This window comes from Marmota flaviventris, chromosome 16, assembly GCF_047511675.1.
Source record: "Marmota flaviventris isolate mMarFla1 chromosome 16, mMarFla1.hap1, whole genome shotgun sequence".
Taxonomy (NCBI): Eukaryota; Metazoa; Chordata; class Mammalia; order Rodentia; family Sciuridae; genus Marmota; species Marmota flaviventris.
This window is the reverse complement of record NC_092513.1, coordinates 77,721,873-77,746,569: the sequence shown is the minus strand read 5'-3', so window position 1 is coordinate 77,746,569 and position 24,697 is coordinate 77,721,873. Positions and strand designations below refer to the sequence as shown.

The following is a 24,697-nucleotide window of genomic DNA, read 5'->3' as shown; positions in this document are numbered from 1 at the left end:
AATCCCACCTCTGAATTTTGCTGCAGTGGGGACCAAACCTTCAACCCATGAGCCTTTGAGGGCTACTCTAGGTCCAAACTATAACACCCTGTCACTCAAGTCACAAAATTGAGGAACTTATATTGGTTCAGATCTAAAGCACATGAGAAAAGAATTTAATCAAGTCCTAAGAAACATAATGGATGGACAGAGTGAATAGAACACGAATCTGCTCAGAACCCCTCTATCACCCTAGTTTTGACTTTCCAAGTGTGTCTTAGAGGTGGAATCACATGATATTTGGAGCCAGGCTTCTTTCACCCAACATAATGGCTTTGAGATGATCTGAGTGGTTGTGGGTTTCAATAGCTTGGTTCTTTCTATTGCAGAGTAGAATTTCATAGCAGAGCCAGATCACAGTCATTTTATCCATTCACTCACTGGAGGACATTTGGGCTGCTTGCAGTTTAGGGTTTGTACAAGTAAAGCCTATGCAAGGTTCTGTGTGAAAACAACTTTTCGTTTCTCTAGGGGACTGTCGTGGTTTGGAAACGAGGTGTCCTCCTAAAGCTCCCGGGTTAATGCAGGAATTTTCAGAGGTGGAATGATCAACTTATGAGAGCTTTAACCTAATCAGTTCCTTAATCCAGTTGATGGATGAATAATTTGAATGGGAGTAACTGTAGGCAGGTGGGGCGTGGCTGAAAGGGGGAGATGAGTGGGGTGTTTCCTGGAAGGGCTTCTTTTCTCTATGGCTCCCCCCCATCACTGCTACCTGTCTATCATGAGGTGAGCTGCTGTCCTCCACCATGCCCATCTGTCAGGATATTCTACCACATCTCAGGCCCAGAGCAATGGAGTTGGTCGACCGAGGACTGAACCTCCAAAATCATGATCCAAAACAAACTTTTCCTCCTCCAAGTTGCTCTTCTCAAGTATTTGAGTTACAGTGATACAAAGCTGACTGATGGAGGTCAAAACCCAGGAGTGGGACTGCTGGGTCGTATGGTAAGTGTGCTTAACTCTAGAAGAAACTCTCAGGCCCTTTTCCAAAGGGCCTGGCCCCCTTTGCACTGTGTGAGTTCCCGTTCCCAGCACCTCACCACCGTCTCCTAGGGCTGTCAGGGTTTGATTCTTCTCCCAGGTTGTCTCCTGACCCTGTGTGACTTTTTTCTCTCTTGGGATCTTTGGGGAATGAATGCATCATAAAAACAAAAGCAGGCCGGGAAGGTAGTTCAGCTATGGAGTTTGTGTGCTTAGCATACACAAGGCCTCGGGTTCCATCCCCAGCTTTACAAACAAGCAAAAAAAATAAAAACAAGGATTAACACTTTGTCCCTTCTTTCATATGTGCAAGAGTAAGGATAGAACGGCAAGGAAAAAAATCCATACATCCAAAATAGCAATCAAATGTTTAGGCTTCATGATCACAAGGGGTTTAAGACCAGATGTTATAAAGGAAACAAACAAAAATAATGGCTCTTCTCTGACAAGAAGACCACACAAAGGTCACTGGCACATTAGAGGGTTGGGACTATTCACCTTTCTCTTATATCTACAGGGGATTGGTTTTGTGGATCCCCAAATCTGCAGATGTTCAAGTCTCTTATATAAAGTGGCACAGTATTGGTGTATAATCTACAGATTTTCCTCAAGAGAAAAATTTAGGATTTCCAGAACTCTTTAGTTCTAGAAAGAGACAATGCCTTTGAAGTAGACTGTGTAACCCAAATTCAGAGGCTAAATGTCTGAATTGTCTTGTCAACTAGACATTCATTATGGCAAAAAATACACTCTTCTGTACGCTTTAAACCTCTAGATTACTTGCAATGCCTAATACAATGTGGATGCTATGTAAATAGTTGTCATACTGCACTATTTAGAAAACAAGGCCTAGGGGCAAAAAAGTCTTTGCGTGTTCCATAGAGATATATTTTTTCCAAACATTGCCAATCCATGGTCAGTTCAATCAGTGGATGAGGAACTCAGAGAAACAGAGATTCTGCTCTGTCTTTTAACCCCTGGGAACATCTCTACTGGGTGATCTCTCCACGGGGTTACCACAAAATCTATTATCTTGGGTGAGGACTGTCACCACAGCTTGCCTCTGAAGACCCATGAGAGCTCTTCTCTCTGTGCTCCTGTCCCCGTTCCTTTACCTGGAAGCCTTGTGTTGGAGCACCAGGCTTGCTCATGTTTATTTGGCATCCACAAGTAGGCCTTTGGACAGTCTGAATCTAATACTCCAGCTTACACACACACACACACACACACCTGTGCTCACAATGTATATTGGTCATTACAAGAAACTGAATCAACAGTAAACTAGAAACTAGGCAGAAATACTGACCACTACAAGTGCAATGGGCTAGATTACCCTTGACCAGTCTTAGGGGAACTCAACTTTTCTCCTCCTATAAAATGAAGAGTGATATCACAGTGTGGCCAAGCACACTTGGCTTGTCCTAAAAAAGCTTGGAGGGGAAAGGATCCTTCAGGGAAGGATGTTTGAGAGGAAGCAACTGGGAATTTAAGCCCTCTCTGTTTCAGGCTCAGAAACACAGCACCCAGGGCCTGTTTATGACCCACCGATATTCCCAGGCTAATGCGTGGAAGGTCCCAACTCCTTCCCTATCAATCAACCAAGAGTGGGAGAGTGCATCAAGTTTGCTGAGTTGTAAGTTTTGCAGAGAGACAAAACTGGCAGTAATTTCATGCAGTGATTCCTAAGTAATACCAAGTGGCATAACACTTTGGTCTGAAATTTGACAAGACTACAAGCTGGAAAGCTGATGGAAATAGGGTGAAGAATTTTAACCGAAACATTACAAAATTTGAAAGAAAAATTTCTGACTGTAGTCTCATCGAAAGGAAAACATCTGCAGCTGTATAACAGGAGGTAATAGATAAATAACTCAGAGAGTATACCTACCAATTGAACAAGAAAAAATTGTCTCACAGAAAATAACAAGATGGGTTTGCAAAGCCTCAGGGCCCTCAAGAGTCAATGATCAGTGAATGAACGCTTAGCACTAGACAAAAACTCTTGTCATTTGGTGCAACTATTGTATACACTATATGGATAAAATCAAAGACTCTGGACATCTGTGGATATCTTTGTAGATCATAGTTCTTTCTCCTTGGATGATCACAGTTATTTAACACATCCAAGTGGAAGATTCCAGCCTCCACTATTTGGGTTAATATCATTGACCAATCAAAACTATTTAGTCTTGCTATTCACAAACTGGGTTTTTTCTTAAAATAATAAAATCAGAAATTGAGTGTTTTAGAAGTGATCAAATATGTTTTCAATGAAAAATGATACCAGATACCAACAGATTTTCCTCATGAGAAAAATTTAGGATTTCCGGAACTCTTTCTTTCTAGAAAGAGACAATGCCTTTGAAGTAGACTGTGTAACCCAAATTCATGAGGCTATGTCAACTAGAAATTCATTATGGCAAAAAATAAAATTAGATTATTATGTCACATCATCCTCAAATAATTCTTGATAGATTAGACATAAATGTGAAAATGAAAAAGCTTAATATATTAGAAAAATTTAGGAAAATATGTTTTAAGACCCTCAGATGAGGAAATATACAGAAAGGACACACCCGATCATAAAAAAAAAACTATACACCTGATATCATTAATATAAAAATCCTGGAGAACCAAGATAACAGAGAGAACATGAAAATACAGGTTAAAGAGTGAGAAAAGACATCCAAAATGCATATAATCAAAGTTCATAAAGAAATCCTACAAACCAGTTGTGTTAGTCAGCTTTCCATTGCTATGACAAAATGACTGAGGAAAACAACTTAAGGGAGAAAAAACTTCTTTTGGCTCACAGATTCAGAGATTTCAGTCTACGGTTGCTTGAATCCACTGATTGTTGGCCTTTGATGAGGCAGAGAATCATGGTAGGGAGCAAGTCCTGAAGTTTGGCTGCTCACCTCCTGGTAATTGGAAAGGAGAGAGAGGAGGGTGCCGGGGACACAATACAGTTCCCAAGGACATGCCTCCAAAGACCTACTCCCTTCAACTAGGTTCCACGTCCTGCAGTTTCCATCACCTCCCAATAATCCACTCAGATGTTAATCCACTGATGAGGTTACAGTCCTCATGATCAAACCACTTTCCAAAGTCCCACCTCTGAACATTGTTGTACTGGGGACCAAGCCCTTAATACACGAGCCTTGGGGGATAATCCACATCCAAACTTTAACACCAACGAAAATAGGATGACATCTCACCTAGAAGTAATGGGACAAAGGATATAAATAGAAAACTTGCAGAAAAAAATTGAAATATTACATAACTACTTATAAAAACAGTCTCATGAGAAGTGTGTGCTCAATTCCTTGGCCCATTTATCGATTGGGTTATTTGTTTTCTTGGTGTTAAAATTTTTGAGTTTTTTATATATTCTAGAGATTAGACTCTCTCTGATGTGCTTAGGGTAAAGATTTGCTCCCATTCTGTAGGCTCTCCATTCACCTCACTGATTGTTTCTTTTGCTGAGAAGAAGTTTTTTAGTTTGAATCCACCCCATTTATTGATTCTTGATATTAACTCTTGTGCTATACGAGTCTCATTAAGGAAGTTGGGGCCTAATCCCACATGTTGAAGATTAGGGCCTACTTTTTCTTCTAATAGACGCAGTGTCTATGGTTTAATTCCTAGGTCCTTGATTCGCTTTGAGTTGAGTTTTGTGCATGGTGAGAGATAGAGGCTTAATTTCATTTTATGGCATATGGATTTCCAATTTTCCCAGTACCATTTGTTGAAGAGGCTGTCTTTTCTCCGATGCATGCTTTTGGTGCCTTCGTCAAATATAAAATAACTGTGATTATGTGGATTAGTCTCTGTGTCCTCTATTCTATACCATTGGTCTACAAGTCTATTTTGGTGCCAATACCATGCTGGCGAGGATGTGGGGGAAAAGGCACACTCATACATTGCTGGTGGGACTGAAAATTGGTGCAGCCAATCTGGAAAGCAGTATGGAGATTCCCTGGAAAACTAGGAATGGAACCACCATTTGACCCGGCTATCTCATTCTCGGTCTATTACCCAAAGGACTTAAAAACAGCATACTGTTGGGGAGACAACCACATCAATGTTTATAGCATCACAATTCACAATAGCTAAACTGTGGAACCAACTTAGATGCCCTTCAGTAGATGAATGGATAAAGAAAATGTGGTATATATACACAATGGAATATTACTCAGCATTAAAAAAGAATAAAATCATGGCATTTGCAGGTAAATGGATGAAGCTGGAGAATATAATGATAAGTGAAATTAGCCAATCCCCCCAAATCAGATTCTGAATGATTTTTCTGATTTAAGGACGATGAGCCATAATATGCTGTAGGGGGGGTTGGGGGGGCAGGGATGGGAGGCTTAAATGAACTCTAACTAGAGCAAAGGGGAAAAGGGGAGGGAGTGGAAGAGAGGGGGAACAGGGGTAGGAAAGACGGTGGAATGCAATGGTCATCATTACCCTAAGTACTTGTATAAAGACACAAAGGGTGTGACTCTACTTTGTGTATAACGAAAGATATGAAAAATTGTGCTCTATATGTGTAATATAAATTGTAATGCATTCTGTTGTCAAATATATCTAATTAAGATTTTTTAAAAATCTAAAAAGAAAAAAAATAATCTCATGAACAGCCTGAGAAATGCAAATTAAAACCATAGTGAGCAACGGTTTTGTATTCATCAGATTGGTAGAAAACCTTGTTTCCAATATCTTTGGAAACTCATTCATTGAGGTGTAAACTCATACAACTGCTCTGGAAGATAATCTTTCAACCTCTTGTGAAGCTGTATCTTTACATACCTTTTGGCCCATTTCATGTTTTGGGCAATATTGGAAATTTTTTGCTAAGTGTGTGCAAGAAAATAGATAACAGAATGTTCTCTATACTATTGCTTATAATAGTGAAAAAAATTAAAACAACCCAAATGCCTATCAATGGAGAATGTTCATTCAATTAAATACAAATAATTAAATACAAATAATTAACTTAATTGAATACAAATAATTAAAAGAGTAAGCCAGTGCTGTAGGTATCAAAAAAGATATGTTTCAAAACCAAAGTGAGCTATGGAAAACACACACACACACACACACACACACAAACACAATTTGCAAAGACTTAGTGTAACCCACAAAAACCACAAAATTTTAAAAAGCAATTTTTTCTAGAAAGCGAGGAAGAGAAGGCAGAATGGTTTTCTAAGGAATTTTGATAGCCTTCATTATATTTTATACCCTAAAATATTGTTACCTGAAGCAAAATATTAGGTTTTGAAAAGACTGGGTTATGGATACTAGGATGCCATTATATTATTCTGTGTAATTTTCTTTTCTTTCTTTATTTATTTTTTTTATTTTTTGGTACTGAGGATTAAATCCACCCAGAAACGCTTTACCAATAAGCTACATCCCCAGCCCTTTTTATTTTATTTTATTTTTTAAATTTTGAGACAGGGTCTCACTAAGTTACTGAGGGTCTCACTAAGTTGCTGAGGCTGGATTTGAACTTGGAATCCTCCTGCCTCAGCCTCCTGAGCTGCTGGGATTAAAAGCATGCACCATTGTGCCCAGCTTATGCTGTGTAATTTTCTGTATGTTTGAAACACTGCATCACAAAAATGTATTGTGGATTTTAGTCATCACAATAATTTCAGTCATTCGCTATAATTTAACAAACCTAGTCGGGAATAGTTTCGCAGCCTTTGAGTTTTTATAAGATGGATACTTTTAAAGACTATCATTTTTGGTATTTTTTAGGATATTCTTTTTGTGGGGTTTGTTTGATGCCTCCCATGATTAGAGTCAAGTCATATTGACACTGTGCAGATATGTCCTTTTCAGGTCCACATTTGGTGGCATGTGCTGTCACTCACTGGTGATGCTAATTTTGATCGTCCAGTCAATCTAGGGTCTGATTTATCCATTATACAATTATTTTCTGTCTTACAATACAGTGAGTGATCTGTGGTGGAACCCTAGGATCTGCTCCTCACCATAACAGCCCCCCAAATGATTTATCATCCATCGGTCTTCCTGGTGGACTCCAGAGTGTTTGGCTGCTGTAATGTGGTGATCTGCCCAATTCCCTTCAAATTTATCACTTGGCCCTCAGCATTCCATAAACAGGAGCTTTTCCCTTCCATCCATCCAAATATCCATCCATATCTATCTATCATCTACTTATCTTCTATCACCAGCATAGATTCTTGGATTCCCATTTATTCCCAATGGTTTAATTCATTCCATCCTTAACCATTTTGGTGCTCAAATTATCTCAGATTTAGCTATGGTATCCCCTTAAACCTTACCAATGGGACATAAGTCTGTGACTTTAAAATCTTTGGCTTCTTTTTCTTTGCCAATATTCCAGAAGTTTCTCCTGCCATCTTTGCAAGAGCACAGGACATTCTATCTAAGGACTATATATATTCATAATTTATTGATAAGTTTTTTATTTCCACTTTTGGTCTTATTATAATATTCCTTTGGAATACAGTTAGTTTCAGTTTCAGGTATTTTCCCTTCTTTCTCATTCTCATATGTTAATACTATTTTTTGATGATGTGGAACACAGGCATATGCTTCTGAAAGTCAGAACAACGTAGGAGAAATAGTGTCACTGTCTTCAGTATCCCTTCCACCTCATCTGTCCCCACCCGCCTGCTACTTATAGGTAACGCCCTCAGTGTTTTCTGGTATATCATTCCCATATTTTGAGGGGGTCATCTTTGCAAACATGAGCATACATATATATGACTTCTTATTTCCCCTTCTTTCTTACATAACATATAACACACCATGTATTCCCATGTTTGCTTGGCTTTTATCACCCAACTATGTATCTTGTAAATCACCCCAAAGAGATCTTCACTCTTTTTTTAAAAACAACTGCATAGCATTTCTATGAACATAGAGTTTTTGAACTTTAGACCTGACTTGATAGGAAAAGAATAGAAAAAGAAGAGAACACAGGTCTTCTATGGTGTAGAAAAAAGGCTGTTTTTTGTTGTTGTTTGTTTGTTTGTTTTGTTTTGTTTAATTTTATCCTGTCACCTAGGACTCGGGCAGTGGTCCAACACCACTCAATGTACCGGGACGGGTTGTAAGCCCGAATCTTGTGGTTTCTCTTTCCATTCAATTTCAACCTTCTTTCAGGAGATACAGAGGAAGCAAGAGAAAAATACACATCTATCTGTTTAATCCAGGACAAACAGGATTTCTAAACTAGAATGAGACCCAAGACTTGACACGACTGTACTTTGTACTCGATCCATCTGTAATAGTTCATAAAATTCAAAATGTACATTAAATTAAATGATGCTTAATGAATGCTCAGTTTATCGGCCTAATATGTGTATTTCTACTAGAAAGAAATTAAAATATTCCCTATAAGAACCACTGCAATACAGAATTTTTTTAAACTCTTAACCTGCTTTCCTGTTTCATTGTATAAGAACTATTAATCACACCTTTTGGCACGAAGTTGAAAAATAAGGAGTCTTAGATGTTCTTTTTTGCTGTCACCTTTGGCCCCTGGTCCACGGGGAGGAAAACTTCATAAATAGACTTATCATTTAATGACATAATATCTAAACCAATAATGAATGCTCTGCTGTCTTTTCTGTTTCCTTATATTTCCTACAGTGAAATGGGCTCCAGTGAGGGAGATGGAGCCGACTAGTGATTTTGTGTGTACATTTGGTTCTACACCTTTGACAGTTACCAGTTCATTCTCATCCAGGTTAGCTGTCTGCAGATTTTTTAAAGTGGTAACAGGTACATCTGTAACCAAAGCATTGAGCTTGTTTGGTGAATTTTCATCCTGATTTGCTTTTCTGGGCAACCACACATGGATGTGGTATGGAACGTCTCTCATTCCTTTGGTCTAGACAGCTTTGTTGAGCACGGTACCATTGGACATCTCCTTAGTGGCAAATATCCGGGTCTTGCTGAATGCCCAAAGGGGTGCACTTCTCAAGGTCCACTCCGTGCATGTGCTTGTGAATGTTGGTGGTGTATTCTTGGGTCACTGCCTGGGAGATCACAGAATGGCCCTTCTTCTTGCCATCCTTTTGTAAGATCCCTTCTGCAGGGTGCAAGTTGGAAGGAAAAGGATGGGGGATTGTATCCTAATAGTGATTTAAAAGAAGCAGCTTGTCCATTTAATTAAGAAAATAAAGACAAAAAATGTTATTATTGGGATGCAGTTTGTGTTTTATTATCCTAGCTACTGATAATAAATGAGGTTTTGGACTGCTGTTCTTGCTCTGTAATTCAGAGAAGGATAATACAGAATAGCAGTTTTATGCATTTCTGGGCTGAAAGAGCCCTAGTTGTTCAAAACAGGTTCTCAATCAGCCTTCCATACTATTTTTCTGAGACAGTGATGCCTTTGGTTCTTGGAGCCATGGGAACTATTAGCTTAGCCACTTCTGCCCATCAAGTGACCTCAAGCATCTTGTACAATACCATCAATTTCTGTGGGTACTGTGACAGGAAAAAGGATCAGAAGTGGTGTTTTATAAGACAAAAGTCATTTCCTGTGTGATTGCATTAAGCAGCAAAAAGCATCTTCCAACAGTAAAATTTCGAATGATCTTTTTAGGTACTTTCAAACAGAAAATACAGCTTAGATCAATGCAGGCAAACCAACAGTGACTTTTCGAATGCCTGAATGTACTGTACCTAAAAAGAATCCACAAAGCCTGGAAAGTCTGCCCCTCCTAAGAACACTTTCAGGGAATAGTTCTCAACTTCGGATGTACATGAGAAAGACTGGGGCACTTTTAAAAAATGTCAGTGTCCCAGCTATAACCTACAGACATTCAGTTAGAATCCCTGAGGTCAGGCACCCGTATTTCTGAAAATTCTATCCAACCACAGGATTCCCATGTATACCCAAGGATGGAAACCTGTCGAAGAGCAGGAATTTATTTCATTACCTTCTCATTTCTTTTGCAAGGACCTTCATACTTGTCTCATGTAGTAGCAATGCTGGTGCATCTGAGTTTCTGCCAGGCATCGTGAGACCCTGTTACGTACGTCTATTACTTTTTCTTTTGAAATGTCCCAGGTAATTTGAGTGTTCATCTAGGGCTGAGAATCACTGGCATAGTGTATGAATTATTCCATCAGTATTGTAAACTTGCCCAGTACAGTCATGACTGGCTCAACAAGAGCCACACATTCTGAAAAATTAATCATACCAAAATTGTCATGGTGTGAACATCATAGAGTGTATTCATACAAACTAGATGGCTACAATGTCACTAGGAAATATAATCTTATGAGGCCACCCTTGTGTATGAGGCCCATCATTTGCCAAAACATTTTGTGTCATATGATGGCTCCAAAACAGAATTATTATTACTATTATTAGTAGTAGTATTTGGTACCAGGGGCACTTAACCACTGAGTCACATCCACAGCCCTTTTTATTTTTTCTTTTGAAACAGGGTCTCACTACATTGCTTAGAGCCTCACTAAGTTGCTGAGGCTGGCATCAGCTTGTGATCCTCCTGACTCAGCCTCCCAACCCACTAGGATTACAGGCATGTGCCACCTCACCCAGCTAGAGAATTTTTCTTAATACTAATGATATAAATTGTAAAAATTGTCAGATTCATGATGCAATTGCTGGTGCCAAACCCCGACAAAACAGATTCAGAGAAAGGTTATGTAGAGAAAGGATGTCATTTGCAAGTTGCCCGATAACAGGAAATATTGCAAAAAAAATTACGCAAAAACTACAAGCTTGCACCAAGGTCACCCAAACTGACACATAAATACTTCTGCAAGGACCTCTGTTCAGCAACTACCTGTTCAACCTCAGACGGACCACCCTTGTTATTGATTCATGAACACCCTTGTAACTGATTCTGTGGCCAAAGATTATTGCATTAAAAGAACATCTGCAATCCTCCTGCTTTTGCCTTTAAAAACCTCCCTGGCCTCAACCACTTTGAATACACGCAAAGTTTACTTGACATGCATGTGTGCATTACCATTGCAATGCTATTCCAGAATAAACGTATTAATCTTTGGAAGATCTCTCTGTTTGTTATTTCGAGTGACAAAGCAGTGCTTTGATCTGCGTGGTGGTCCTGAATTGAGGCCCATTTGTACTGGGTACGCGTGCTCTATATACTGCATTGCTACACAATGCTTAGAGTATTAGTTCTAGCTTTACTATAGCCAAACTTTCTTATTATGAAAAAAGATTTATTAAACTACCACTGTTACTTTTGTGAGAATATACAAATCATAGAATTGTGATATTTAAACTATAAAAACTAAAATAATGTTTTAATTGAAAAAAAAATTTATTCATTTATTTATTGTGAGGTTCTAGGAATTAAACCATGTCTCATGCATGCTAGGCAGGTGCTATACCACTGAGCTACATCCCTACCCCTCGAAAAATATCTAAAAATGGAGTTTGCCTGTGCTTGCCTCCTTGAAATGGTGGTTCTTAGTTTACTCAGAGTAGTCTTTTAAACTTTAAATATTGTCATTTAACTCATGGAACCTTGAAAAATGAGGTATTTAAAAAACATAACTAAAGAAATAATGATTTACATATTTAATCTTCCAGAAGTAATACAACAGTCACAAATGAATATTACCTGCTCTACAATTCTAATAAAAGCCAAATGCCAAGTCTTGACAAACTTCTAACATTAAGTATAGTTTGGGGGGATTTTGGTGCTAATTTTAACTGACTTCACAGAAAGTCATAGACCTTATTTTCCTTTGTTCAACCAGATGAACAGATGGGAAACCACGAAGGTTTCCAGCTTGTGGTTTTCTCTCCCTTGGCCTCTACATCCCAATCTTTCTAATACCTGAAGGAGGCATCTCTACTGGTTAAGAAAGAATTCACTTGATATGTATGATTGCTGTGTTTGGATAGAAATTAACAGGATGAGCACTTGATGTGATTATGTTGTTTAGAGGTGCGTTTTAGGGAACCCATAAGGTTTAAAGTCATTAGTGTGGAGTCTTATATTTGAATCTTGGTGGCCTTATTTTTGCCATTTTTTTCCTTCAGTGCTGGGGATTGAACCCAGGACCTCACACATGCTAGGCAAGGGCTCCACCACTGAGCTACCACCTAGCCTCTCCTGGTAGCTTTTCAAGAGAGACAGAGACCAGAAGAGAGCCACATATACACACCCTCCCAGTCTTTTGCTATATAATGCCAGCAAGAACACCCTCACCACATGAGGCTCTGAACTTGGATCAGAACTATGAATCAAAATAAGCTTTTTTTTTTTATATATAACTTACCCATTCTGTGTGGTGTCATGTAATTAGCAACAGAAATGGACTAATGAGATGATATCCTTGGGTTTTCTCTTTTTCTTTTTTAGTACCAGGGATTGAACCAGGGGTGCTTTACCACAGAGCCACATCCCAAGCCCTTTTTTTGATGGGGGGATGGTACTAGGGATTGAACTCAGGGGCACTCAACCGCTAAGCCACATCCCCAGCCCTATTTTGTATTTTTATTTAGAGACAGGGTCTCACTGAATTGCTTAGCACCTCACTTTTGCTGAGGCTGGCTTTGAACTCGCAATCCTCCTGCCTCAGCCTCCTGAGCCACTGGGATTACAGGCCTACGATTAAAGGCCCACATCAAACTGATTCATTTGTTACTCTTTACTTCAACAACATTTTGACACAGCTTCTCTTTTCTTTTGAACCTCAACTGTGTGCTACCTTTTTTCTCAGGGAAAAAAAAAATAATTAAAGAGGCTCAACAGCATGGGTTCTCTGCATCAGCTTCTGAGCAGTATCCACTAAAAAATGTGATCCAGGACAAATATTTAGGAAATCCACGGGTTCTCCAACTTGCTGCTGCTGAACAGGGACTGAAAAGTGAGAGCTGCTCTGTTGTGTTTCCCAAGCCCCAGTTGAACTTAACTAGGTTTTCCATCTGGAGATAGACAATTATCAAGTGACTTCAGATGCAATGACATATGTGGAGTGTTTCTACTGGACACATCTATGGTCGTGTTTCTGATGAAAATAAGGTTGGATTGACTCATTTCCTGAATCATTTAAAAATTCAGTTGCTTAAAATAAATCAAACAGCCTAGGCAAAACCCTGCTCCTGATCCGGTGATCCCGCAAAGGGACTTTCAGGAAGCCCTGGGGTTGGGGAATAAATGCATCATGCTGACTTTTTAGGTCTTAGTTTAAAATGGAAATATTGATATGCTACACTGTAAGCTGGCAACCCTTAAATAGTTAATTCATGACTTGAAAATATCTTGTGGTTTGCATAAAAGGGACTTTATTTTGAGAATGAAATACTATAAAAATAGGTTCGTGGTTCTTTAATAAATCCCTGATAATCTCCAATTTCTTAAAATCACATATTATTCCATCAACAAAAAAGAGATGTTAAGCATGTATTTTCAAATGCACATATATACATAAGGACAAATAAAAGTTATGGGGAAAGGTAAAATATCCAAACAAAAGTCCTAATATTTTTTCCTACCCCAGTGGATATTGTATTGGAAATTATTGCTTCATGCTAGTTGTTGTATTTAAATTTTTTTTTTTAAATTTTTATTATTTATGGTGCTGGGGATTGACCCTAGGGCTATATACATGCCAGAAAATTCTCTACCATTGAGCCATATCACCAGCCTTGTTATTGTATCTTAAAAATAATAACAGCTAATACTTACTGAATGCTTAAAATATGCTGTACTTTATCAAATAGTTCACATCATCTCATCTAATCCTCAAATACCTTGCTGTGGTCTGAATATTTGTCTCCCAATAATATACATATCAGAATCCAGTGAACAGCATGATGCTATTTGGAAGTGGGGCCTTTGGTAGGGGATTAGACTGTGAAAGTGCACACCCCCCTCCCTTTAATGCCCATATAAAAGAAGCCCCAGAGAGCTCCCTTGCTCCTTCTGCCATGAGAGGTTGCAGCAAAGAATACCATCTAGAAATCAGGTTGTGGCCCTCACCAGACACCAAATCTTTTATTTTAATTTAAAATTTTATTTATCTATTTTTCTTTAGATTTTTTTTTTGTACCAGGGATTGAACCCTGGGTTACTTAACCACTGAGCCATATCCCCAGCCCTTTTTGTATTTTATTTAGATAGGGTCTTGCTAATTGCTTAGGGTCTCACTAAATTGCTGAGGCTGGCTTTGAACTTGCCATCCTCCTACCTCAGCTTCCTGGGATTATAGGTGTGCACCATCGTGCCCAGCTGTTTTTACTGATCTGTAAAAATATAAAAATTGTACCTATGCATGGGGTATCACATAATATTTTAACATGTACACTGTGTAATGTTTAAACCAGGTTAAACCTATCTAGCTCCTCAAACATTTATCATCTCTTTGAAAACTTTCAAATGTTTTTTCTTAGCTTTTTGAAATGTACAGTATAATATTATTTCCTACAGTCACCCTACTCTTTCAACAGCACACCAGAACTTCTTGTTCTATCTAACGGTAACTTGGTACCCATTGATCAACCTTTTCCTGTCCTTCCATCACTCTTCTACTTCCGTGGCCTATCATAACCACCATTTTATTCTCAAATCTATGAGATCAGCTTTTTTATATTCTATATGAATGAGATCATGTAGTACTTCTCCTTCTGTGTCCCCTGTGCCCAGATGTCTGCTTTGCTGGCCTGTGGTCAGACACTGAGCGATTCTCCTGGCTCTAGACAGATTCACTGTGAATGGATTAGCTCCAGGATCCTATGTCACCCCTGTGGCCACCAATGTCGCCAAGCTGTGTCACACCCTGAGCCTACAACCCAACAAGACCAGCACAGCAGTTGGGTAGGACCAAGGCCCACACTTCTGTGGATTGCCTATTGCTACCAGTCACTAAATCTGATCTTAGACTTTCAACCTCCAAAACTATGAGAAATAAATTTCTTTTGTTTACAAACCTCTGAGCCTGGGGGATTTTGTTATAGCAACCTGAATGGATTGAGACACAACTATACAAACCTAATGATTCATTTTCCCCATTGTCCAGATGGACAAGGTATGTGATAGGAGATTAAATGGACAAGGTATGTGATAGGAGATTAAATGGACAAGGTATGTGATAGGAGATTAAATGGACAAGGTATGTGATAGGAGTGTGTCATCGATTCTGACATTTGCATGGCCGGAATGGAGAGGCCACATTCTTAATCATCGTCGTGTAAAAATGACCTTAGTTTCTGAGTGTGTCTTTGAATTTCATTTCTTCTTGTTTTAAAAGTTATGAAATATGGTTTAAAAATATAAATGGCAAATAATGCACAAAAAGAATGAAAAAAGTCTTCTAGCCCACCTAACTTGACTTCCAAGTCGCTTGCCAAAATGTTCTAGATACCATGATATCGAACATAAGAAGAAAAGTTCTTCTTAGAAGTGCAACTGAGTTATATTTGCCTCTTATTTGGGTTCCATTTTTTGGAAATGGCAGGGTAGCTTATATTGAACCAATCCTTCTGCAGATGACAGTTACAGGCGAAATATTAAAAAACATAATTTTTAAAAATATACATACAACTCTCCAATGTTACTGGAAAGATCAGAATAGGAACTGGCACTTGGAAGATTTGGATCCTGGGAGAGTCCAGCTTTCATGACCTTTAGCCTTTAGGCAAGCTGTGGTTTCTACTCTGTAGAGTGGCTACACCTCAGAAAACTGCAGACCCCTTGAGGATCCAAAGGAGAACAATTCTGGGGAGAGTATAACATTCAGAGAACAAGGGGGTGGTAAGGAATCTCAGAAAGGAGAAAGTCACAGAACAGGTGTCCCAAATGATTGTGAATGCTGTCCAAATCTCTAGCTGACCCCTGTTTTATGCACATTCATGGAAGATTCCAGGTAATGCAGCTAAGGTTAAAAGAACTTGCAAGAGACTTCAGTGACTCCCCTCTGCAAGAGAGGCAGCATTTGTGTTCAGGTATGTGTCTGCTAGAACAAAAATGTCACACTGCTCAGGAGAACACAATCGAGTCTAGGATAACGACTATCATAATGTCCAGAGTACAGTCCAAGATTATTACACCTATGAAGAAACAGGAAAATGTGACCAATCGCAAATGAAAGCAATTCTCAAACTTTTTGGTCTAAGGACCTTTCACATTCTTAAAAATTATTGAGAATCTCTGTTAATTTTTTGTTATGTAGATTATGCATATAAATACCTACCTTATTAAAATGAAATTGGTAAAATATTAAATGTTTATAAATTTATTTAATAAGAACAACAATAATAAAACCATCATACATTAACCTAAATAAAATATTTTCATGAAAATAATTATATTTTATGAAACAAAACAATTAGAAGCCCTGCAGAGTTTATAGGGTTTTTTTTTTTTAATGCCTTACTCAATAGGACAACAAGGTTCTTATAGTTGCTTCTAGATTCAATTTGCTGCAACATTTTGGTTTGAGCTATAAAGATAATCTGGCCTAATACAGTTGGAAAGATAGGAAAATTTAATTTAATGACCTTTACAGATAATTGTGGATATTGCTTTTTCATATTACACTAAAATTTGACAGGTGGTAACTTCTTAAAGGTTATCTGCTCTGTGTAATCTGAAACTAGATCACAGACTGTTGTATTTCCTATTCTATTATATTAAAATCCATCATTCTATATTGCACTATATTTATGTGTTATTTATTCTTTATAACCCTGAAAGGTGAACTTTCTTATCCCTACATTATAGTTAATTGTTTTTAAATTTATACAGTAAGTCATACAGATACTTTCTTTTGAAAACATAATCCCATGAGGGCAACAGGTGAACAAAGTAAAACATAGGTGTCCTGGTATGTCTTTATCACTGCAAACCTCTGTTAGCTTCATCACTTCTAACAGTGCTCTTGCATTCAGTATTATTAGTTAAATGCAAAGAACAAACGTGATCGAGAAAATTATCTGATCACAAGCAATCTGTCTATAACAGACTGGATGGAGGTTTGACATCTGAGAGCTGGGTGGGTGGCCCCGTAAATATAGGAACCAAGCTGGAGGCACAGTGACCACCAAACACCACCGTCTGGCTGCCTCTCAGCAAAGTCTCACCATTAACACTCAAGTGATTTTTCTGTCTGTGATATAAATGGAAAACCATGCAAAGAGACAATCATGGCCCTGATACAACAGTATAAAAAGAACAACACTGCAAAGTCTTGAAGTAGAATTCATTTTGCTGTTTTCTTGTGGGGAGGGAGATTTTTGACTTCTAGACAGTCACAAATCAAAGGGACAAATCAATTGCTCTGTCCTCTGTTTGCCAGGCTACTAAGGATCAGTGACTTAGCCAATGGCTATAGTTTTTGAACAGAAAGAAGCATCATACCATCAGTGCCTCCACTGTTAGGGTATCACATTTAGTGATGACAAAGACTTTAAAGAGAATAGCTAGATGTTATAACTAGATGGATTTGACGTGGTTCTATGGTTCTGCGGCTTACTAGTGATGTGACCTTGCTTTCCTTGTCTGTGAGACAGGGTGCTTGTGGGCACAAGACAGGTATAGGCTGTTGGCACTATTGTTGCCCTGGACACAGCTTCAGATCCAGGGTAGTTCAGGATACAGGGTACAGGTCAGCAGAGCCGTTTACAAGAAACTGAGGAAGAATTCCTTTGTTAAAGAATGAGTTATATCTCTCCCAAATTCATGTGTTGAAATCCTAACCCCCTGTATTCGGATAAGAAGTAATTAAGAAGAAGGTTCGATGAGGTCTTAGGGGTGGAGCCTCACTGTGGTAGGACTGTGTCCTTATAAAGGGACCAAGGACATGCATGCACAGAGGAAAAGTCAGGCGAGGACACAGTGAGAAGGTGGCCTTCTGCAAACCAAGAAGATAAAACTCAGAAGAGACCAACTCTGAGAACTTTGATCTAGGACTTGCAGCCTCCATAACTACAAGGAAACAAAGTCTGTTCTATAAGCTGCCTAGTTTGGGATACTTGTTATGGCAGCTTGAATGAACAAATACACCCTCTCTAGTCCCCTTTACTGCACAAGAGCGGAGTTATAGAACAGAATTACCACCCACTGAACAAGTGCTTAAGGGGCTGGGAACAATGAACCCCAGGACCATAACAGGAGAGGGCTAAACTATAGACTTCTGGCTATCCCCTGACAGAGCAGGGACTCTAAGGGAGACACTATGTACCTTACAACCTAAGAGGGGTAAAGAATAACAAGTGGGTCCCTGAATCTTAGAATTTTATGGGCACATCTCATCCCAGAGGTGCTCCAACCAGGAGAGAATATTATATTATTGCAAAAGTAAGCAGACCTTTCACTTGTGATGACCCATGTCCCCATGAGCCCACTGTAAATTAAAAATGCATTTAATGCATCTAACATGCTGAATATCCTAGCCTAGCAACATTATATTGCAGAATCCCAGTTGTTCACCTTCACAATGGTGTGACTGACTGGGAACTGCACATCAACACTACTGCTGTTGTTGCCCAATATCGTAAGAGTGGGTATTGCTGCATATTGCTAGCATAGGAAAAGATCCAAATTCAAATTCCATGTATGATTTTGTTATCTAGTGAGGACTTGCTCCCTGATGCTCAAAGAACAGTAGAGTTTTGCCAAAAGAAAAAGAAAAAGCTTTTTCTTTTTTTTTTAAGGGGGGGAGGATGGTACACATGCTTTATTTGGAGGTGGTAGCTGCCCTGTGGTCTTCAATCTTCAGCCTTCTGCGTCTTTTCATAGTTCTTTTTTTATGTGCAGGCCAGACAAAGAAGGGCCAATGCCAACAGGTTAAGGCATTATGAGTGCATACTCACAAGAAAATGTTTATGACCTTGAGCATACTCACAAGAAAATGTTTATGATAATGAGTGCATACTCACAAGAAAATGTTTATGACCTTGAGCACATACACTGAATCACAGTGTCTGTGACCTTAGCTAATATTAAAACATAGCCCACTGGAAGCCTCAGCAAGGGAAGCTAACTATTGCCATCTTGGGCCTGCCTTACAGGTAAGTAGGGGTATAGTGTCCCTGAGTATGTCTTAATCACATCAGGGAATCCATCAGCTGTTATTCATGAAGAACTCCTTCCTGGAAACACAGAAGATTCCCATCCCTCCTCTCTGAGAGAGCTCCACAAGCATCCTGGGGTCTCCTTCACTATCATTTCTTTGCAGCTGCCCAATATTGCATCTTTCATTAAGAAGAGCTTTTTTTTCGCACTGCTGACAGTCAAGGATCCCAGGACCTAGAAACTCAAATCTATTTCCTTATCAGTTGGTAACAGGGGAATTTTATAGAAAGGAAGATGAGAAATGGTGCTTTTTAGTTGGATGACAAGAAAGGTGTGTATTTCTCTTTGTATGTCTGTGCATGTTCTTGAAAGGTCAGTTTCAAAATAAAAATCATTAATAAAAGACCTTCTATGATTTCAATTTCTCCTGAATGTGAATTGCTTTCACACCATTGTCAAGTCAAAAAATTACAATGTGAATCATCCTAAATCAGAGACTGTATGAATTCAGATTAGGTGAAAAAAGAGGTTCTGGAGAAGAAGCCCATCATAAGGTTTGTAATATTATGGTACAGTAAGAAATTTATATTTGGTAACTGGAAACTGGACATTCCCTTGGAATTTCTTGTTATACGGGGAGAGGAGTGTCTTTTATTCATGATTATCCTCTTCCCAATATACCTAAGTTTTTTGCTTTGCTTTCTGATTCTGAGTATCACATTAAACTTGGCTAAAAGCTTCCAGCAATATCCATGTCACCACTTAAAGGCTGTGCTTCCTTGAAATTTCCTCCACCAGATTAATTAGTTAATTAATTAGTTAATTAATTAGTCCATTACCTTTAAATTTAGTCTCAAAGTCTCAAGACATGCAAAATATAGACAATTTTTATTTATTTATTTTGCCAGAATGTAACATGAATGGCCTCTAGTCCAATTTCCAATAGAGTCCTCCTCTTCTTCTGAAACCTCATGAGCCCTGTCTTTATTGTCCATAGTCCTATCAGTAATCTGTTTTTTTTTTTTTGAATTCCCTATAGTATTCACTATCAAGCTCCTAAAATATTCTAAAACTTTTCCATCTTGCATCTCTAAACTTTTCAAAATTCCTCCCTCTACAATAGCTCCAAAGGCTTCTGAACATATGTTCAGGTAAATCACAGTAATTATTCCAGTTTTTGGTACCAATTTCTGTTTTAGTCAGTATTTTTGTCAGTGTGACCAAAAGACCTGACAAGAACAACATATAGGAGGAAAAGTTTATTTGGGGTTCACAGTTTGAGAGGTTTCAGTCCATAGATGGCCAACTTCATTGTTCTGGACCTGAGATGAGGCAGAACATCATGGTGGGAGAGAATGGTGGAAGAAAGTGGCCCAGGACACAGCAACCATAAAGCAGAGAGAGAGCTCTGCTTATCAGGGACAAAATATAAACCTCAAAGGCATGCCCCCCATGATGTATCTCTTCCAGACATACCCTATCTGCCTATTGTTATCACCTGGTTAATTCCTAGAGTATTAATCCACTGAATATTTTACAACTCTCATAAACTAATCAATTATTTCATCCTTTAAAATTCTTGCATTGTCTGATACACGAGCTTTTGGAGGACACCTTGTAACCTAAACCATAACAGGATCAGAACTGTTTTGGGTAAATACAGTTCAGAGTTGTGTTATAAAAACATATCCTAGTAACAGGACCTTAGGGAAAATTTAGAAATAACAACAGCATTAAAAAGATACCCAAAGAAATAAAGATGGTGCTGTTTTAATTTTCATTTTGGGACTGAAGTATGAGTACAGTTTTGCATTCTTCTTGAAATGTACTGTGTTTTCTTTGTGTCTTTAAATTATAGAACTTTAAAGTGTCTATTTAAAACTTACAGAGATTTACAGAACATGAGATGGCAACTATGTCACCTTGAACACAACCTTATGTAGGTTTTTCTGTCATCTTTTGATGATTAGCTATGTGGATACAGACCTTTGAAACTGTTTCTCATAGTTCTATATTGTAGTACATGTAGATGACAAAATCCCATAGAACTATTCAGGTTTAATATGGTTGCAATAGTCAAATGTAAACAATCCATAGGCTCATATTTCATATTATCCTCCCATTCTGAAGATTTGCTTAGCAATAACTTCCAGATAGCTCATGTGAAAAGAGAGCTTTCAGTTTGTATGTAGTTCCTGCTATTTCTTGTGAAACCTATCATACTTTGGAACTATAAAACTTTATCTTAGGCCTCATGAAAGTTTTATTTAAAAGTAAAAATAAAAAAGACAAACTCCATGGTAGATTGTGTTCTCACATATCTGTAATCTTCTTTGCACTTACTAATCAACTTGTAGCTGGGTGTGTGGCCCAGTGATAGGGCACATTTTTTTAGCCCCACCTTGCTGCTTGTGTGGTCAGTAGAATGTGAGAGGAAGGGACATATGCCATTTTCTAAGTCTTTCCCTTGATAGAACATATAATAGTCTTCCTTTATCCACAGAAGATATATTCTGAGATTCCAGTGGATGCCTGAAATTATGGACTCTACCAGACTCTCTCTATGTGTGTGGTTAGGCACAGTAAGAGATAAACAATAGTATAAAATAGGACAATTACAATATACTGTAAGAAAAGTTAAGTAAATGTGATCTTTCTTTCTTAAAATATCTTATTGTAAATTTCTCCTTCTTGTAATGACTTGTAATGGCAGTTAAAGCAAGCATTTTACAGTTTCTCCTTGGCATATCTGAATTGTCAACATCAATACTCTTGCAATTTGGGGCATTACTAAGAAAATAAGGGTTACTTGAATACAAGCACTGCTATATGGTGTCAGTTAATCTGATAACTGAGATGGCTACTAAGTAGCTAATGGAAGGGTAGCATATGCATCATGGATACACTGGGGAAAAGGATGATTCATGTCCTGGAAGGATGGGATAGGATGACACAAGATTTCATCAAGCTGCTTAGAACAGCTTGTAATTTAAAACATGAATTCTTTATTTCTGAATTTTTTCTTTTAATATTTTAAGCTTCAGTTCACCATGAGAAGTGAAGCTGTGGATAAGGGGAGTTATGGTACTTAGCTCATCTTTTCCCCATCTTGATGGTGACAGGGAGTGTCACCTTAGACGCAGAGATGTAAATCCTGTCAGGTCAGGCTGAGCAGGCAGCAACCAAAGGAGGCAGATTTAAAAGGGCCGCTCAACAGGCTTTATTGAGATACCACTCCCGGGCGGAACTCGATCAGACCCACAGAGGGGACAGGGGAAGGGTCTGAGGAGAAACCCCCTGGAAGCTCGACCAGACTGGACTTTTATGGGGCTTACAGCAGGAAGGGAAGGGCTTGGGACAGGAAAAGGTGTCTCTAGGGTCCCTTGCCCCCTTGGAGTTGGTCAGGGGAGTTGGCTGAACTCCAGGATTGGCCAGGGGGGTCCTGCTGATTGACAGGCGTTAATCAGGAGATCTGGCTGATTGACAGACGTTTCCGCCGGCATCTGATTGATGTTCTTTTCCTGCCGGGCTGCTTTGTTAAGTCGCCACCGACCTGACAAATCCCACGTCTAAGACTATTCCTGGACTTTTAACAGTTCCTTGTTTGAACAATTGCATTCATGGGTATCTTTAATACAGCTGCCCATCTTTGTGCTAACTAATATATCACTTCTTTTATTGTTCGGGCAAAATAGTTTCAGAGTATGCTCTCATTTTCAAAAAGTTCATAGTTCTGCTTTATTGCTCCCATTCTATTTAGTTCAGCTGTGTGTGTCTCTGCAGTTGTGGCTGGCAGTTCCCTGGTAATGGTTTCACTTACAGGTGACATCCATGCTCTCCTTGGCAGCAGAATCGCTTAGTGATGAGCGCTCTGTGGGCCAGGCTGTACTCCTGGAGCTCAGTGCCGACACACATCAGAGATGTGACAGATCTGTTAACCAAGAGACGGATGGAGGCAGAGATCTAGATCTTATAAGGAGATGGTAAAGATCTGAATTTAGTTCAGTAGATTATCAGGTGTGATACTCCAAAGACCTCAGCCTTTCCATTCCTGCTGTTTCAAACACCCAGCCCTAGCTTTCTTTTCCAAATGGATACTCACATTTGTGCCTCATACTCTACAGTCTTTTACTAAAGAGTGGAAAGGAACCAGAGGGAATTAAATTATATTGAATGCCTTAACATTTATCAAAAGCTGTGCAAAACAATGATTAAAATCAAGGGCTTTGGGGGTCAGATATATTGGGATTTAAATTCCAGCTCCTTGGCTTCCAAGCTGTGGGCTTTGGTAAGGAACTTAATCTTAAGTTTCCTTATCTATAAAAATCGGGATAATAATGCCAACTTCAAAGTTTTCTTTCTAAGACAGACTGAATAGACTGAAAAAGGAAGTTGGTAGCTAATATTATCTCTTCTGTTTTCATTTCCTGGTGTCGAGTGCACTACACACTTATTAAGCAAATAAAATAGGCATAGTCATTATTATATAATGAATAAATTGAAGTTAAAGAATTCATAAATTGAAGTAGATATTAAACTAGCTGTTCTGTAGATGAAGAAATGGAAGCTTGAAATATTTAAATATACCTTATTAATGTCTCAAAAATTAAGTAATTATGGGTCTGGTTTGATCTGGAATATGTTAGATTTCTGCCTTTGACAGTTCTCCATTGTTATTCTTGACAGGCTGTGATGGTCATGGTTATGTTAGTTACTTGCATTAATTTGAAGAAGAATTTTTTTGGGGCTGGGGGTGGGCATAGCTCAGTGACAGAGCATGTGCCTAGCATGTGCAAGGCTCAGGGGTTGCTTGATTCCTAGTACCAATAAAATAGAATCAATTTTTGTTACAGACCTGGGATAATGATATGACTGTTCTAAATAAGGAAAAAAATCACAAGTGATAGGGAAGACAGCCCACTGAAACACTGGTAGTCTTTCCTATTTTTCTTATATAATCCAATCAATTTATGATTATTTTTCTGTATTTGTCCTAATCAGTCACATCTGAGGTTATAGTATTTTAAATAGCATTGTGCCAAGTCCTCTGTTTAACTTCTTTTTAAAAATTCACACTCTATTGAAGAACCAACATAAAAATATCAAAACAATTAGAGACCAATACAAGTAATGAAATAATTGCAATTGAGTTGTAAATAAAATTTGAGTTTCTCCTGGGTGTTGTGGTGAATGCCTATAAACTCAGTTACTTGGGAGACTGAGGCAGGAGGATTTCAAGTTCAAGGCCAGCCTGGGCAACAAAGAGACCTCATATAAAATGTGAATATATATATTTTAGTTTTCTAGCACAGTAAATTCTAAAAATTCTTATAATTTTGTTGTTTGTCAGCCATTTTTAATGTTTAACTCTCTCATACCAGAATCGGGGCTCAGTCTCCAGTTCTCCATCTTCCAGTTTCTCAGTGTGGTAGATCCAGATATTTGCCTTATACCTTCCTGGTGACCAGTTCCCTATGGTATAGCTACACTTAGTCTCCTTACCTCTCCCCTAACTCCCATAACCCACATCGACTATGCAGACATGCCACAGTGACCACCATGCAGTCACAGGGTGGCCCTAGCATCTGTTTGCTATACTGGTCAATTGAAATTCTAATTGGAAACTGCTTGAA

At 38.6% G+C, this 24,697-nt stretch overlaps 1 pseudogene; it reads right to left on the bottom strand.

Moving 5' to 3' along the window:
- Positions 1-8,608: 8,608 nt before the first annotated feature.
- On the bottom strand, positions 8,609-10,060 carry LOC114107938 (large ribosomal subunit protein eL31-like; annotated as a pseudogene).
- Between the last annotated feature and the right edge of the window lie 14,637 nt (positions 10,061-24,697).